A 15,666-nucleotide genomic window follows, 5' to 3' on the forward strand; every position below is an offset into this window, starting at 1 on the left:
CAACTGCCCAAGCAGGTTAAGCTTGTTCTAATTACAAACTGTAACTCAACCATTCATCATTTTAGCACAATCCTTTTAAAATTTATTGGTATAGATTTATGCAGATTGTGTTCACTTCTGTGTTGGTTAACTCAAAAGTGTTTATTGGGTACCTTTGGTTTGCAAAGAAATTTCTGAGATATCAGATCCCAAGATGATTAAAACCTGCTGCTCTTCCAAAGCTCAGGTAAACAATGACAGTTCTGTAATTACAGATGGGTTATGACGGCGAACGGCAGAGAACACTTTAGAGTCACACTATGGGGACTGCATTTCCTTGTTAGGGGAGGGATTCTTCAGGTGGCCACGCCCCTTTTATACCAGGCCTCAGAACAATCACATGTGTTGCACTAACACCCCCCTGGAGCCTGACCTGGAAGCCCCCCAGCCTGAAGCAGAGCCACCCTTCCAAGAGGAGGCAAATGGTAGTGAAGTCCCACCACGTGAGAACAAAGGCTCGCTGTTCTTCAGTCTTGTTGGAATCTATTTTCTTTTGTGGAACATTATTGCAACAACAGCTGACTAATACTAAATATAAAGTCCTAGCACATGAAAGAGTCTCAATAAATGGTAATCCAATTGTTCTTTTTTCTACTGGTATTAAGTCCACTGAAAATTAAATGTGCATCTGAGCGAATCTGTCTGTACTCTATTTAAGCAAAATATGCTACTATTCCATTACAAAAAAAAGCATCTACTACCCCACTATGGGGGAGAAATTCAAGAGAGACTCATTATTGTGCCTAGAATCCACTTAAACATATAAGACATTACCAGGTCAAGTATAGGAACTGTTGTCTGTCATGGAAGGGAAACTTAATAAATATATTTTTGGTGTTCTCTCAAATGAGAAGGAAAAGATCCTTGGGGACATGGGGAGACGTGGCTGGGCTCTGCATTAGACCCCAGTGGTTTTTCCTTTGCAGCAGGCCCAAATGTCAGGTTTGAGTAGTGAGTTGGATCAGGTACGCAACCATTTGTCCACTGATAGAAGCTATTCTAAGTCCCCCCAAAAGGAGAAATAAAATTCTTATGACCCTGCTCTAAGAGACCAAAAGGACTTGGTTTTAATTTTGGGCTTTCCTTTATTTATGAGAGAAATTTGAGTATTGCAAACTACCTGTCACAGGTAAGTCTGCAGCTCGTGAGTGCCCACGAGCTGGCCTGGCATTTGGGGTCTTAACCTTGACCCAAGGTATGCCTTGTCATGCTCAGGAAAGATTCATGGGGACACTGGCACTTTTTGCTTATGCTTCAAGTATGTGCTGAGCACTTACTTAGTGACAGCAAAGGATTTAGGAACAACGTTGTGAAGAAAAAAGAAAAGGAAATTAGCAGCCACTGAGGGCCATTCATGCATCTTGGTTCTACACTTTCTTTTCTTTTCTTAAAAATTAGAGCACTAGAGTTATACGTAATAGCTGACTTAATCCCAACATAATCATATGTGCATGGAATTTCATTTCAGCCCACAGCTTCCCCCTCTTCCTTCCTTCTCCCCTTCTCCATTCTCCTTCCTCAACTCTACTGGTCTCCCTTTAACTTTCTTATTTATTATTTTGGATTGGTTCTTTCTACGAATACATCAGGATGACATTCCCTGTGATATATTTGTGCATGATCAGAGCATGATCTTTTGACATCACCTTCATTTCCTCCCTTTTCCTGGTCCTACTACTTCTCTCTCAGTCTCCTTCCTCTACTCTACTGACCTTCCCTACATCTTCATGACATCTGACCCGACCCTCCTTCTTTCCCTTATTTTGCTCTAGCTTCCAAACATAAGAGAAAACTCTCAGCCCTTGATATTCTCGGTCTAGCTTATTTCACTTAACATAACCTTCTCATTTCCACCCATTTACTGGCAAATGCCATGATTTCATTCTTCTTTGTGGCTGAATAAAACTCCATTGTGTATCTATGCACCAAAGTTTCTTAATCCATTCATCTATTGACAGGCATCTGGGCTGGTTTCATAATTTGGCTACTGTGAATTTTGCTGCTATAAACATTGAGGTGGCTGTATTGTCACAGTATGATGATTTGGGTTCTTTTGGATAAATACTGAGGATCTACATTGTACTTTCAATTCTCACAATAGCCCTATATGGTAAGTAAATTTTGTTTGTTTTATATTTTAGAAAGTGAGAATGCCTAGTCTCAAGGTGGTGCTTTGAGTTGGGCTTCCTGGAAACAGACTGTCCCAGAGAACTGTGTGTAGGAGGTTTATTGGGAAATGCATTTGGGAATCAACCCTGTAAGGAAGGGTGGAAGCAGGACTGGGCAGAGAAAAATAGGTAACTCATGATGTGTTCAATGTGTTTATAACAGAAGCTTTCTGGAATTGTCACAGATTGACCAAGGGGGCTCAGAGACATCTGAGAGATTATACAAAGAGAATTATTAATTCCTTATTATAAATATCCATGTGGGAAGAATGTCACTGATTTGTGTTATTTATCTGTTCATACATTCCTGGATTCATTCATTCATTCACCAGCATGCAGACAGCCCCTATTACATGCCCCAAAGTACACGGGCTGATGTATCAACTCTGAATATGGATAAAATGTACTTTCTGTCCTTTGGTGGCCTTGAAATCCAGCTTTGTGCATGTCTAAGTAAACGAGGTCTTTTTAAAAGTGAATATATTTACTTTAAAACTTAAACCAAATTAACACAAGGACGGACCTAATCTCCAAACTCATTTTCCCTCAAGTCTACAGGAAATCCCTCAAGGACAAGAAGACACTTGTATAACCAACCCAAGTATTCTCTTCCCCCATGAAAACCACTCTTTGTGGGCAGGAGCTAATTAAAGAGTACACTCTGCTGTCTCGTCCCCTGCTTGATGGATTTGGCTCTGCTCAGAGGCCAGAGGCTGGCTTGGATTGCTTCTGAATTTGCCCTTGCAATCTCTGTACTTCTCTCTCTGCCACAGGGAAAATGATGTTCTCACTGTGAATAATAACCCCTTACATGAAGTAACTGAAGAAAGTAGATTGGAAAATAAAGACAGCTAAGTAAAAATGTCATAATAGGTAAGAAGCTCTGCCAGTATGCTTCCACTGGGACCCTTGGCCCATTATCCATCAATATTTTGGGCTTAAAGTAGACAATGTAATTAGTATGACACCATTTGCTGAGACCTCTGTGGACATGAAAAAAACCACAGTTCTGGCTTGAGAGCATCCGTGCCAACAGAGCAATATAAACCAAGCATCCGTAGCTAGAAATGCTTGCCAGAGACAAGCTAAGCTTCCAACCAGTTTGAAGCAAACAATGCACTCCAGAGTGTGGACTTTTGAATCTATTGTTCCACTCAGGAAGAAACTCTGGGGGTCTATCACTGCTGAACTGCTTGGAAAACGACAGTCCAAAGAATAAAGAATGATCTAGTATAAACTGAAGAAGGGGGAGTTGACATTTGAAGTGTTACACTGAGGTTGAATTATGCTAATCAAATTTCTTAGAAGCACCCAAAACAACAAGTTTCATTACTGAAAGAGAACCAAAGAAAAACCCTCTGGAAACTAAAAAAAAATAAAATAAGACTCATTCATGAACTCTTTAATTCGTTCACCCTTTCAGCACTGTGTATTGAGCACCTACTGGATGCCAGACACTATTCTAGGAACTGGAGATATGGTAGGAAATTTTTTTTTTTAAGTTCTCATTTCCTTGGGAGAAAATAAAGATGGGTAAATATAATATTACAGACTGGGAAGGACTATGAAAAAAAATCAGACACTATAATGTTTGTATGGAGAATACTGGTGAAATTAAGGAATTTTAGATGGAAAGATAAATATAGACTTCTCCAAAAAAGTATGATCTGAAAAATCTAAAAGAAGAAAAGAATCCTTCCTTCTTTGGGAACCTATGGAAAGCAAGAGGGGACTCCAGGAAGACAGCAGCCAGTGCAAAGGCCCTGAGGTGGAAACAAGCTGGGCATAGCTAGGGGAATTCTAGCAAACCAGCTCATAGTCTGCTTCTGAAGCTGGCTGACCTGGCATATGGTCTCTGAAAGGAAGAGTTGCCTGTTCCTAATTTGTCCAAAGATATAGACAGCTCAGGAGGCCCCCAAAACTTAGAAAGCAAAATGGAGACTGACAACAGGCATGATTGGCACAGTCACACCATGGTACCGTTGGAAAAGCAGCACACCTGAAGTCACATGTTCCCTTTTCTAATTCAGATGCTGTCACTCCTGAGGAGGCGATCTAGGGACAGCTCCTGTTCTGTTTAGAGCCTTGACCCCTTTCACAAGAAACAGGAAGGCTGAACTGGATGATCCCCAGGACAACGTCCCCCCACACTCTCCACGGCCGGTGCCCCGGCTCTTTCAAGGGCAATGCCAATGGACAGCCTTACACGGGATCTGGGGCAAGCCCATCCCGTAATGTTTGGGTTTTGTTTGTTTAGGTGAAAATAATTAAATTAATTATCTTTTACACAATAGCCAGCAAGCAATTTTTTGAGTGAGATGAGTAAGGGAATTAGGAGACTAACCCCGATGGACAAGGGAGATAGAGGGCGGGCGTGGGTCTCTCCAGTGGATGAAGAACACCACCCACCTCTGCGCCAGGTGGTGGCTGACGACATGGATTTCTGAAGTGCGAAGATTTGGCTCGTTGATCTTAGGAACCGATTACAGATTGTCAGGAATTTTTTAATAAGGCAGATAATTGGGCTAGATGCATTTAGAGCATCCACTGAATGATGAGTACGTCTCCATTTTCAGAGTACTAAAGAAATATACTTAACTTTTAATTTAATTATCCAGATTAGAGGGAAGGTCACTGCCTTATTCTACAAATGAGCAAGTAGAAACTCAAAGTAGCCAAGAAAATAGCTTAAAATTACTGATTTCCAACAAAGCCAGGACTAGAATCCAGGCTTCTTGATTATAATTCCTGTACTTTGAGATGTGTGTAATTGAATGATATTATACATATATTTAGTGAAATATTTTCAGAGCCCAGGTTTCTTTCATATCAACAGGTTTCTATTAACCAGAAGAGTTCTTTTGTGTGAACTTACAAGAACAAAGGAGTTCAGCATTCCCGTTCCAGGGTACCTTGGGTGGGATTGTACCCCATCCGGGAACCCTCTGGACATTCAGTATACAGCCTGCAGAGCTGTGTCAGCCTTGAGACTGAACAATCACTTTTTGATCATTTGAGAATGTAGTGAATTTTACCCTTTTTGACGAAATAGCAAGAGGAAAAAACATAATAAATATTATGTGTGCTCCGCTTTTTGCTTTCCAATGTGCTGAGCTATTTCATAATACTCTGGTTGCTCTAAAGAGCAATCTTAGGAGATGTCAGGACAGAGATTGATTGGGAGTTGAAGATTCAGAGAGACATTATGAGCATCCCATCTTCTCACAGTCAATAATCGGAGGAAGTGGATCTCCATCTGAGAACTTCCAAAGCCAAGCGCAATCACGTTCTTACCTACTCACCAGAGAAACATAAGCCTACTGGTTTTATTATTGCTGTTGTTTTTCTTGCTTGAATTCTTACAATTTCTGGAACAAGACTTTAAAGAGTGAGTTCTCAGAAGGAAGTTATCAGGGGTGAAGTTCAGCTGTGATCTACAGGTTTCATTTTTCCAAGGAGTCTTTGTTCTCCAACTGGGGCGAGACAGTCCATCTCTCCTCCACATGGGGAACTACTGTCTGCAGGAAAGGAGGTGAGACCCAGCCGCACACTCCATCTTATCAATGTGAGGATGTGGACCTGTCCAAATGCAGAGAAAATGACGATGCTCCTTATGAAACACATGTGTGTCACTGAAAAACAAAAGCATCTTCATCAAGAGTTGCTCAGTTTTTGGAACACAATGAAAGACTTTGAAAAGTCATAATAATTTCACCAACATAAACTGTTACATTTAAGAAACAAAACTCCCCCACACTCTGTATTGTGTTTATAATGCCACATAAACATTGGCCAAGAGCCCATTTTTTTACTTTTGAGCTCTTTGTGTTGGTGTCCTGGGAAGAATGAGGGACATATGCGGTGCTGTAGCCTTCTTCAGTGTAGGACAGGATAATCTGCATTTCAGCACAGAAAACATGGGAGGAGACATTCTGCTTCAAGCAGAGAACTTTTATGTGGAGTTTCCACTAGCTCACGGAGAACCTTGCCACACTTTTCAATTGTGTTTGGAAGTGTTTACATTTGAAATGTGTCAATAAGCTTGTGGTCAACCTGTAAATCTTATTCAAACCTGTTGGCCTAAACTCAGTGGCTCCAGTTGTATCACTGCCCTCTGCCCAGGGCATCTGTCTGGGCTCCAAGTCCTACACCTGGTTGCAGTGTGCAGGGCTCCTGGGGGTGCAAGGAACTCTCTCTGTCTCTGGGAGGAGCCCCTTGGAGCAGGCATGTGGGAAGCCCTCACGTTCTCTGGGCCTCCCATCACCCTAGGCCTGAATGCTTCATCCTCTCAGCTCTGCACCCCATGTCCAGGGACCTGAGTGCCCTTCCAGCTGTTGTTGGGAATCCCACGAACCGCAAAGAGGAATTTGGAGAAGACATCATGGCCACTTGGAGAAACAGACCCTGAGGATCATGGGAAAAAAATATGAGAGAGAACAGCTACAGACTTCTTTCAGATGCAAAGCCAGACATTTATTGGTTAAAAAAAAAAAAGAAGTTTATATAGAACTGTTAAAAACAGTTAAAATAATTTCTACCAGCCAAACTCATGTTAGGCAGAATATTTGCTCCTTTTTCTCTGAAAGCATTGATAATCACTCTTCTTATGACTAGGACCTCAATCTGAGAGCAGAGATGATGACTGTATGTTTTCTTTGGCCTTTTGTGGGAAGGAAACAGCAGGCCTCCTTTGCTCCTCCTCAGTCTCTAGGGCCAAAGTCTTCCTGATGTCCCCAAAGGACTTGGACTGACATGCTTTAACAAGACGGCGATAACACTTCAATGTATTAATAATCTTTAAGAATGGTGATAAGTGCATTCAAGAGCATGGGAGATTATGTTCTTTACAATTGAAAATTTGAAGCCTGTGTACTCCTCCTTTTAGTTATGTGGAGAAAGCTTTCCATTGTGAAGAGAAATTCAAAAGGTGCATTTTCCATCCACCTTGCTGGGACCAGCTGTTTAAATCCGCCCTCGGGGCATCCACTGCAGTCCATGGGCCCTTTCAAGGCATCTGCAATCTGTTGAGAAATACCTGAATTATTTTTGAAAATTGATCTGTCAATATAAGTATATAAATAGCAGGCACTCTCTTTGACTGTTGGCTTCATCCTTCTAGTGATGGTATATTGATCAGAATAAGCTGCTCAGTTACAAAGTAACTGTGTTCCCAGGATCAAACCTTATTGTTTGGGAAATAGACAGGCAAGGCTCGCGCATTGACAAAGTACAAGGTTACATATGGTATTTGTTGATGGTGATTTTCTGAAGAGAATTAACCCAGAACAATTTGATAAAGTGAATGCGTACATAACGTGCATAGTTAACCATAACATAATGGCTGAGGGGAACAGGTTTGGAGTTAGATCACCTGGGCTCAGATCCTGGCCCTGGCATTTCTGATCTGTGTGCTGCTTGGAAAGAGTGCGGAGAGCCTCCATTTTGCCACTGAAGGCTAGAAGCTGCCGTGGGCTTATTATGGAAATTCATGAAGATTAAATGTGTGAAATTCCCAGCGAAGCTTCAGCCATCAGAGAATGTTAGCTAAGACAGTTTCCCGTGACTTAGAAGAATAAAGTCTGACATGCTAAAGCCACTCAAGAAAATTCACAAGAATTCACTCCTCCTGGATGATACCCAAACCTCTGATTTGTAAAAGCACATGTTGATGAAAAAAGAAGGAAAAAAGCCCTGATTTTACAATTTGAGATCTTGAACAAATTGTTCATCCTCTCTGATTCTCTGTAGAAAGGAAGAAGATGATGTCTCTTTCACACTTGTGGAATAAGGACAAATGAACACTGTATGCAAATTGCCCTCTACCATGCCTTCAAGGAATGCAGAAGGTACTCATAATCAGGAGTCTCCTCATCCTCTTTTCCTGTCCTCAGACTCAGATGGCACATTGTTTTAATTCGTCTAAATTGAAGACGGGAACAACATTTTGCAGTGAAGTTTTAGGTCAAGGCCATCGGTTCCTAAATCTAGTGCAAGGAGCCCTCCTTTGTGGAGAGATTAGACGGATTTCCATCACAACGTAGCCTCAAGCTTCATTGGTGGAGAAGTCCATCCTTCAGAGGAACTTGGGCTTTGTGCTCAAGTTCCTGTCTTGTGGCCAGCGGTGCTCTTCATTGATTGGAAGGACACTGACTCTCCCATTTCACATTCATGGGCTTGCCAGATGGTGGCTGGGAGAAAGTTGGCGAATCTGAGTCATCTTCCCCAGACTCCAGACCTGTCTAGAGAAACTGTCGCCACCCCCTCCCCTATTTTATTGGAAATGCCTGAAGGTGTAAGCTGTCACTGAGTAAGTTTCTCACCCAGAGAATCCAGTCTCTCTTACTCTTGATTCACACTGTTCTCAGGAAGCCAACTGACAATTTCTAGTCAAATTAAGTGGACCAATCAGGGATTTTAGTTTGCCCACTGTTTTGCTAGATTTTAATAAGGTAAGGTGGTGACTAATGTGTTCCAGTTTCAGTCTGGGACAAGATAACCCTTCCCAGAAAGCTGGTTCACTTTTTTCAAAGACAAAATTGTGTTATAGAGTTGAAAGATCAGTTAGGGATTTCCACTCTGGTCGGAAGTCTGGTAAATGTATGCTAATTTTCAAATACAGGATTGACTTGGACTTCCCTAGTGCAAGGAGATTCTGTTTTGAAGTCAATGGAAAATGATTTCCTCCCTAGTTAAAAAATAATGCATTCACTTATCTTAAAAGTGAAAGAGTCAGAAACTAGACTTCCTTTTAAACTTGAACCTGTCAGGCCACAGGAACTTCCTTAGCAAAATGTCTTTTTTTATTGCATATAACATACAATAAATCCTTAGCGTTTTGACCAAACCAGACCTAGCATTAATGTTGTAATGTTGAATGCCATGATATTTCTGTTCAGACTTCTCAGAAAATTTACATCTCCTGGGAAAGTATTTGAACAAATTCTCCACTCTATTTCCAGGATGTTACTCCTCAAAAAAGTTCAATGGCAAAGGTCTGGCTTTCAGACTGCCTTAGTAATCTAGCTTTACAATGAGCCCGAATGCCTTCAAGGACATGTGCTAAGGACATGTTCTGAGTTACTTAAGCATTTCTATTGTGGACACCTGCTATACAGAATTAGACAGCACATAGTGGTATGCAGTCTTGGGGTGTGGACTATTTGCTTCTTCACAAAGTTTGCCATAACAGTCTTCATCATTACGAGAAATTGGTTTTCATTTATTTGCCTTGATTTTGCTTTTCTCAATGCAGCTGTTCAGATTCAGCTTGAGCTGTGCTTGCAGGCTCTCCCTGTGTGCCTAGCACTGTGATTAGCCTTTCATCTGTCAACTCATTTCATCTTTGCAGGGATGGTTGAGGCACACGGTCCTGTGTCTGGAGCTTCAGAGGTTGGAATGACTTGCCAAGCTCACTTAACTCTGTGGCCCCGCAGTCACTTAGAAAACTAGCACAGCCAGGGTTTGAACTCAGCTCTTTCCAAGTTCCCCCTAGATCTACTTTGTCAAAATTGTATTGGATACAATGTCATCCAACTGAAAAAAATAACCCCAAAATTCTGTGATCAAAGTAATTCGAGAAGTATGGAATGAAATAAAGTTAACTGGTTTCTTAAATATAAAATTAAAAAAAAATACAACAACTTTATGGATATATAATTCACATATTCCACACTTCACTTGTTTAAAATTAACAATTCCATGGTTCTTAGTACATACAAGGAGTGTGCAATGACCACCCAAATCAATTTTAGATCAATTTAATAAAATAAAAACAGAAACTCCATAATATAAAACTGTCTTTGAACCAAGAATGAGGTTTCATATGAGCCAAGAAGTGCCTGTGGCTGGATTATGTCCCAAATGTTTTCTCAGTTAAATCCTTTCTATAAGGAACCACACTCAGAAGACTCAACAAATGTTGGGAATGTTGCTGTGTCGTATTTCAAGCTTGCCATTGTGTGCAGTGTGCAATTTTCTGAGCTTCTTACAGCATGTCAGAGTATCAGGGCTCCTTTAGGTTTGCTGCACATCCCCACTGTTGAAGTCATTGAGGCATAGCAGAGGAGACCTGGCCCATGCCCATGACACCATCAGAAGCCCACAGAGGTGAGAGCATGCTGAGTTTATCTGAAGCAGTTCCGCTGATCCAGGAACATCACCAGGATCTTAAGAGCATGAATTTGGAAACGTGCTATGAGGTGAGCCTCAGAATCCATCTTCCAAGGACCTAGGTTCCAAGAGTCACAAAGGGACTTTATGTGTTTCATTTGGAGTTTCTCTACTAGAACTTCATAAGCATCAAAGCTCTAGAAAACAATAAACACCTGCCCTTGTTTTTGACTATGTATTTGAAGAAAAAAAGTTATTTATTTAAGTGAATTCAGTACAAACCCAGCTAACAAGGGATCCAGAGAAGGGAAATTACACAAATGCACACAAAAAGCAGTTTCTAGATACAAAATTGTACCAATATCCATTGAAGTGAAGCAAAACTTCCTGAGTCTTCGAGGTCCTGCACTTTCCACAAACAAATTTACCATTGGGCTGGTTCATGCAGATTTACCAATGTAATGGGAAGCGGAAGTCACAGCGTGCAGAGAGGGCGCAATGGGCAATCCCTTCAGCATTCATCCGTTAACTGTTGTTAACAGCCAAGCAACAATGTGAGCAAAGAAGGTGAAGAATGACTAATCTCCTCCCTTTGGGTTATTGCATTCACTCTGAAGATGTCACTGCAATTGCACTTGTTTCTAGTCTGCTGAGGTGGCTAGAAAAATTGATATGCTGCTGAAGTTTCTTCCACACCAAGGGCATATCAAGTCTGTTTTCTGTAGAGCATGTGCATGAGCAATGGGCAGTTCTTTTGTCATGATCGCTGTTGAAATACAATCCTACTCCCTGTCAATCTTCTGCAGCTGTGGGCTCACTCTCAGCCTCTTTCCCTTCCATCAATCATCTCGATACCATGTAGGATCATATCCCCGGCTATCCTAGGAAATGTGGCCACTGTCTGTGTGAGATGACTGCCAGTTCAGCTTTTGTCTTTATCATATGTCAACTTTGAGGATACATAGTTACACATAAACACCCATAGAGCCACATACAAATGCATCCCAAGGTGTGTATCTTAATGTATATGACATATGTTAACACATGTTAATGCCTACTCATGTGACCTCATTTATCCATCATCCACAGTGAGCTGTGGTGTTGGTACAGAATACTAGACTTGACCTGGCCATACTATAACAATGAGATATTTGATTTTGGGTAAAAAACTTAATTCTCTAGGAGGTCAGTTCTTCATTTGGATGCTGAAAATTCCTCACTCATACCTCCACAGCACATCCTTTCAGTGACTTCATTCACTGAGAACAATTTTGCAAATTGTGGCAAACAATATATTTTTTTTAATCTTAGTCATTGATTGATTGATTCAGCAAAAGTACACTGTGACTCTCCCAAGAACACTGGGCAAGGTCTAAAGGGCCCAAAATTAGATCATCTCTGTGATTTTGCAAGGACTTCATATTTGCACACAATGAAGCACGAGTTCCTTGATGGCCTCTCGGTACCATTCATCACATCCTTTTTCTTAGAACCTATAATGAAACCAGAGTCAAGGTGCTTTCTTTCCTCTTTCCATTTCTTCCTTCTCAACTGCTTTGGCCACCTGAGTCCTCCATACAATCTCTAAGTGTGGCATTCTTGAGGTCTTGGTCTTAAGCCACTTGTCTTATTTTCTCCAGCACAATCTTATCTGTTGACTTTAAATTTCATCTCTGAGTAAGGACCTCCAAAAAGTATATCCCTGGGCTTAGGTACACTTGCTTAGATTCAAGATGGTTAGTATAACTTACAGGCGTTCACCCTATTTCCATAGTGCAAACCAGGACTTGACTTGCTTTTCAGCAATCGGTTCCCACCCTCTTTCCTCATCCAAGAATTGCCTCCATTCAAGGGGCCTAGCTGACCAAAGCCTGGCCACAGTCACTCATACCTCCACAGCACATCCTTCCAAAGATTCCCCCATCTCCGACTGCCACCATCGCATCCGAAGCTACCAGCATCACGCACCCACGGGAACTGTGGCAATGAGTTTCTAGTTGGTTGGCTAGAGTCCTCTTTCCCAAAAGAAACTGTTCTTTCTTGAAAACAAAATAAAACAAACAAACCTCAATAACTTGTGTTTGCATTGGGCAGAACCAGAAAACAAGAAATCTTTAGGGTGGTATTTCAGGCTAAGAAGACCCCATGACCTTCTCCTATTACCAGTCACTTCCAGTGTCACCCTCTTCCTGACTTTAGTCACTTTAACTGCTTTGGGGTCCTCAGAAGGCAACTGATCTCCCGCCTCAGGCTCTTGCCCTTGCCTCAAATGGCCTTGATGCCTTTTTCAAACCCATATATCCCTGGGCTTAGGTACAGTTGCTTAGATTCAAGATGGTTAGTATGACTTACAGACGTTCAACCTATTTCCTCATAGAGCCACATATAAATACGTCTTCATTTGGCCACGAACACACACGCCTCTGAGACCCACTGAATGTCACATCTTTATAAATAAGCTTGCCCTGACTCATCTGTCAAAAGTGGAACCCCTGGTTTTTCTTTCTCACGGGGCCTGCACTTTCCTTCATGCCATATATAATGATTGTAGATATGTATTTATATGTACGTATTTTCTATTCATTTTTCCCACTTGAGAATACATTCCATGAAAGATAACACTGGGCTATTTATATTCCTGAATACCCAGCCCCTAGGACAATTTCTGGAGTATACTACAGATATAGAAAATATTTATAGAATGAATGAATTAAAGAATGAAAAGTATTTTCATCTCCTAAGTAATTGACACTTGCCATTGAAATGAAAGTTTTAGTTAAAATATTTTGGATGATAATTTTTATTAATTATGTACTTGAGTTCTTACAGCAAAGATATATAATTTTCTTGATTTTATAGGTAATTGATGAACAAAGTATTAAAAAATTCATTCATACAGACAAGGCTTACATTTAAGGTCTAAAACCAAGTGGACTAGCATACATTACGAAAACTTGGCTTTATCACAGTTAATTAGAACATAACTCAGGGGTTTTCGTTTGACTAGAAATTCAAAGTGAGTCAACAGTAGAATATGGCTCACCCACATTAATATAGACAGAAGCTGTATTAGTAAAACTATAGATGCCAAAAGAAGATAGGTAAAAGTTCAACATTGCTCCGAACCCCAAATGCCTATTCATTTAAGGGTACCGACATTGAAAGGCCATGTTCAAAGGCTACAGGGCATCAGAGGAAGAAGACTGAAGGTAGAGAGGTCATCTCATTGTCCTTCTGAGTTTCTCCAGCCATCTCTGGATAATGGTGGACCCCTGGCAATATTTCTCCCTTGCATTGGTCCATAATCTCTTATTGGTCACTGGTTTCCAAATCTATGTTACTTTTTTAGACTCTCCCCAAGTTCCAGAAGCTCGAATGCGGAACATCTCTCCCTGGTTATCTTGTAGTATTTCAAGCTTAGGGCATAGGAGTGCTTCTCCCTAATACAGCACCCCTTCATTTCAGTAACATCCACTGGTCCCGGCACTGAAACCTGAAATTATTTCTGTCTTCATCTATGTGTGTTGCTAGAGCAAAACACCATTGACTGGGTAGTATATAAACAATTCAGATCTACATCCCTAGTTCTTGAAGTTGGGAAGTCTGATATCAAGGTGACAGCCAGTTGGGTGTCTGGTGAGGGCCAGGTCTCTGCTTCCAAAATGGGGCCTTGAGTAGCATCTTGACAAGGCTGAAGGGAGAAAGACCAAACAGAGTCCTACATCATTCCCTCGAGTTCTTTCCTAAGGCACTAATCCTGTCCATAGGGGTGGGTCACTCATGGCCTCATTGCCTCCTAAAGCCTTAGTTCTTACTGCCATTGCCTTGGATTAAATTCCAACATAAATTTTGGAGAGGACCGCTTCAACTCCTTAGCAGTATCACAGCCCTTTTCCCACAGCCTGCAAACCTACTAAGGTGATGCCCTGTTTTTCACTTTGGTCAAGAGCACCTGTCTTCAATGGCACATTCTCTCATCCAACTACCAACTGCTAAGAATTAGGAAAACCCAGGATTAAATTGCTGGGATTTTCTAGCAAATAACAATCTGAATGTGCATGGGGCTTGCTTGGTCCACCTATGGATGCGTAGGATGGCTTTGAACAGTTGATCTAGGATGTTCCTTCTCTACTGCGCTATGGCTCTATTAGACCAAGCGGTTCCCACCACCATGCTTGCTAACGCTGCCTCCTCCTATGGTAAAGTCCTTTCTACCTGCACCGATTCTCTTTGCCTGGAGGTTGGCCACTTCTCCTATAGCTCTCATCCAAGGCCTTTTTCTCCAAGGAAGTCTGGGCTGCACTTCTTCAACTGTGGCTGCCCAGCTGTCTTGGCCCACAGCTGTTACGACATATGTTAAGCTGTGCTGTGATGATTTGCATAACCTGGATGAGTCAAAAACACCAAGAGTTTTCATTAACGTAGAATCTAAATGTCATGAATAAGTACTGCATTATCTGGGGAAATTCCAAGCCCCCCCCCAATATCCCTGAGTATACTGAGGAAGTGGGGGAGGGTTCCTGTCTTCCTTGCCCCATTCCATTCTGAACTTGTACTTTGGATTATTAATTTCTAAGTCCCAAACATCACATTACCTCATCACTGAACTTACCCCCACAATGGTGGCTATTATATGTGTTAGTCAGGTTTTGTTGTTGTTGTTATTATTGTGACTAAAATACCTGAAAGGAATAATGTAGAGAAGGAAAAGTTTATTTGGGGCTCATGGTTTTAGTCCATGGACAGCTGACTCAAGGGCTCTGGCCCTGAAATGAGAGAGACATCATGGCAGAAGGGCATTGGAGAGGGAAGCAGCTCAGCTCATCGGAACTTGGAAGCAGGCAGAGAGCAAAATACATTATTTTCAAGACACACCTTCAGAGTGACCCACTTCCTCCAGCCATGCCCCACCTGCCTGTAGTCACCATCCAGTAATCCATTCAAACTTTAATGCATCAAACTGATAAATCCAGTAGATCACGTTATGGCTTTTATAATCTAACCATTTCACCTCCTGACAGTTCTGCATTAACACATGAACTTTTGGGGGAGATACCTCACATCCAAACCGTAACCATATATTTAAGTCACAGTTTTCCCACCCATGAAAGGAGAAGTAAAGGGATGTGTTCTTGATTGTCAGGAGTTTTAAGTGAGTCACATAGAAAAAGCTCCACCCACGGAGGTTGCTCCTGTTGTCACCATCAACATAATGAACAGGTGAAAGTTGTTTTTTTTGTTTTTTTTTTTTAATAGACTTTATTTTTTCCTTTAGTTTTTGGCTCACAACAAAGTTGAGTGGAAGGTCCAGATTTTCCATGTCCACCCTGCCCCACCGATGTGTGCCTCC

Source organism: Marmota flaviventris, chromosome 15 (assembly GCF_047511675.1).
Source record: "Marmota flaviventris isolate mMarFla1 chromosome 15, mMarFla1.hap1, whole genome shotgun sequence".
NCBI lineage: Eukaryota > Metazoa > Chordata > Mammalia > Rodentia > Sciuridae > Marmota > Marmota flaviventris.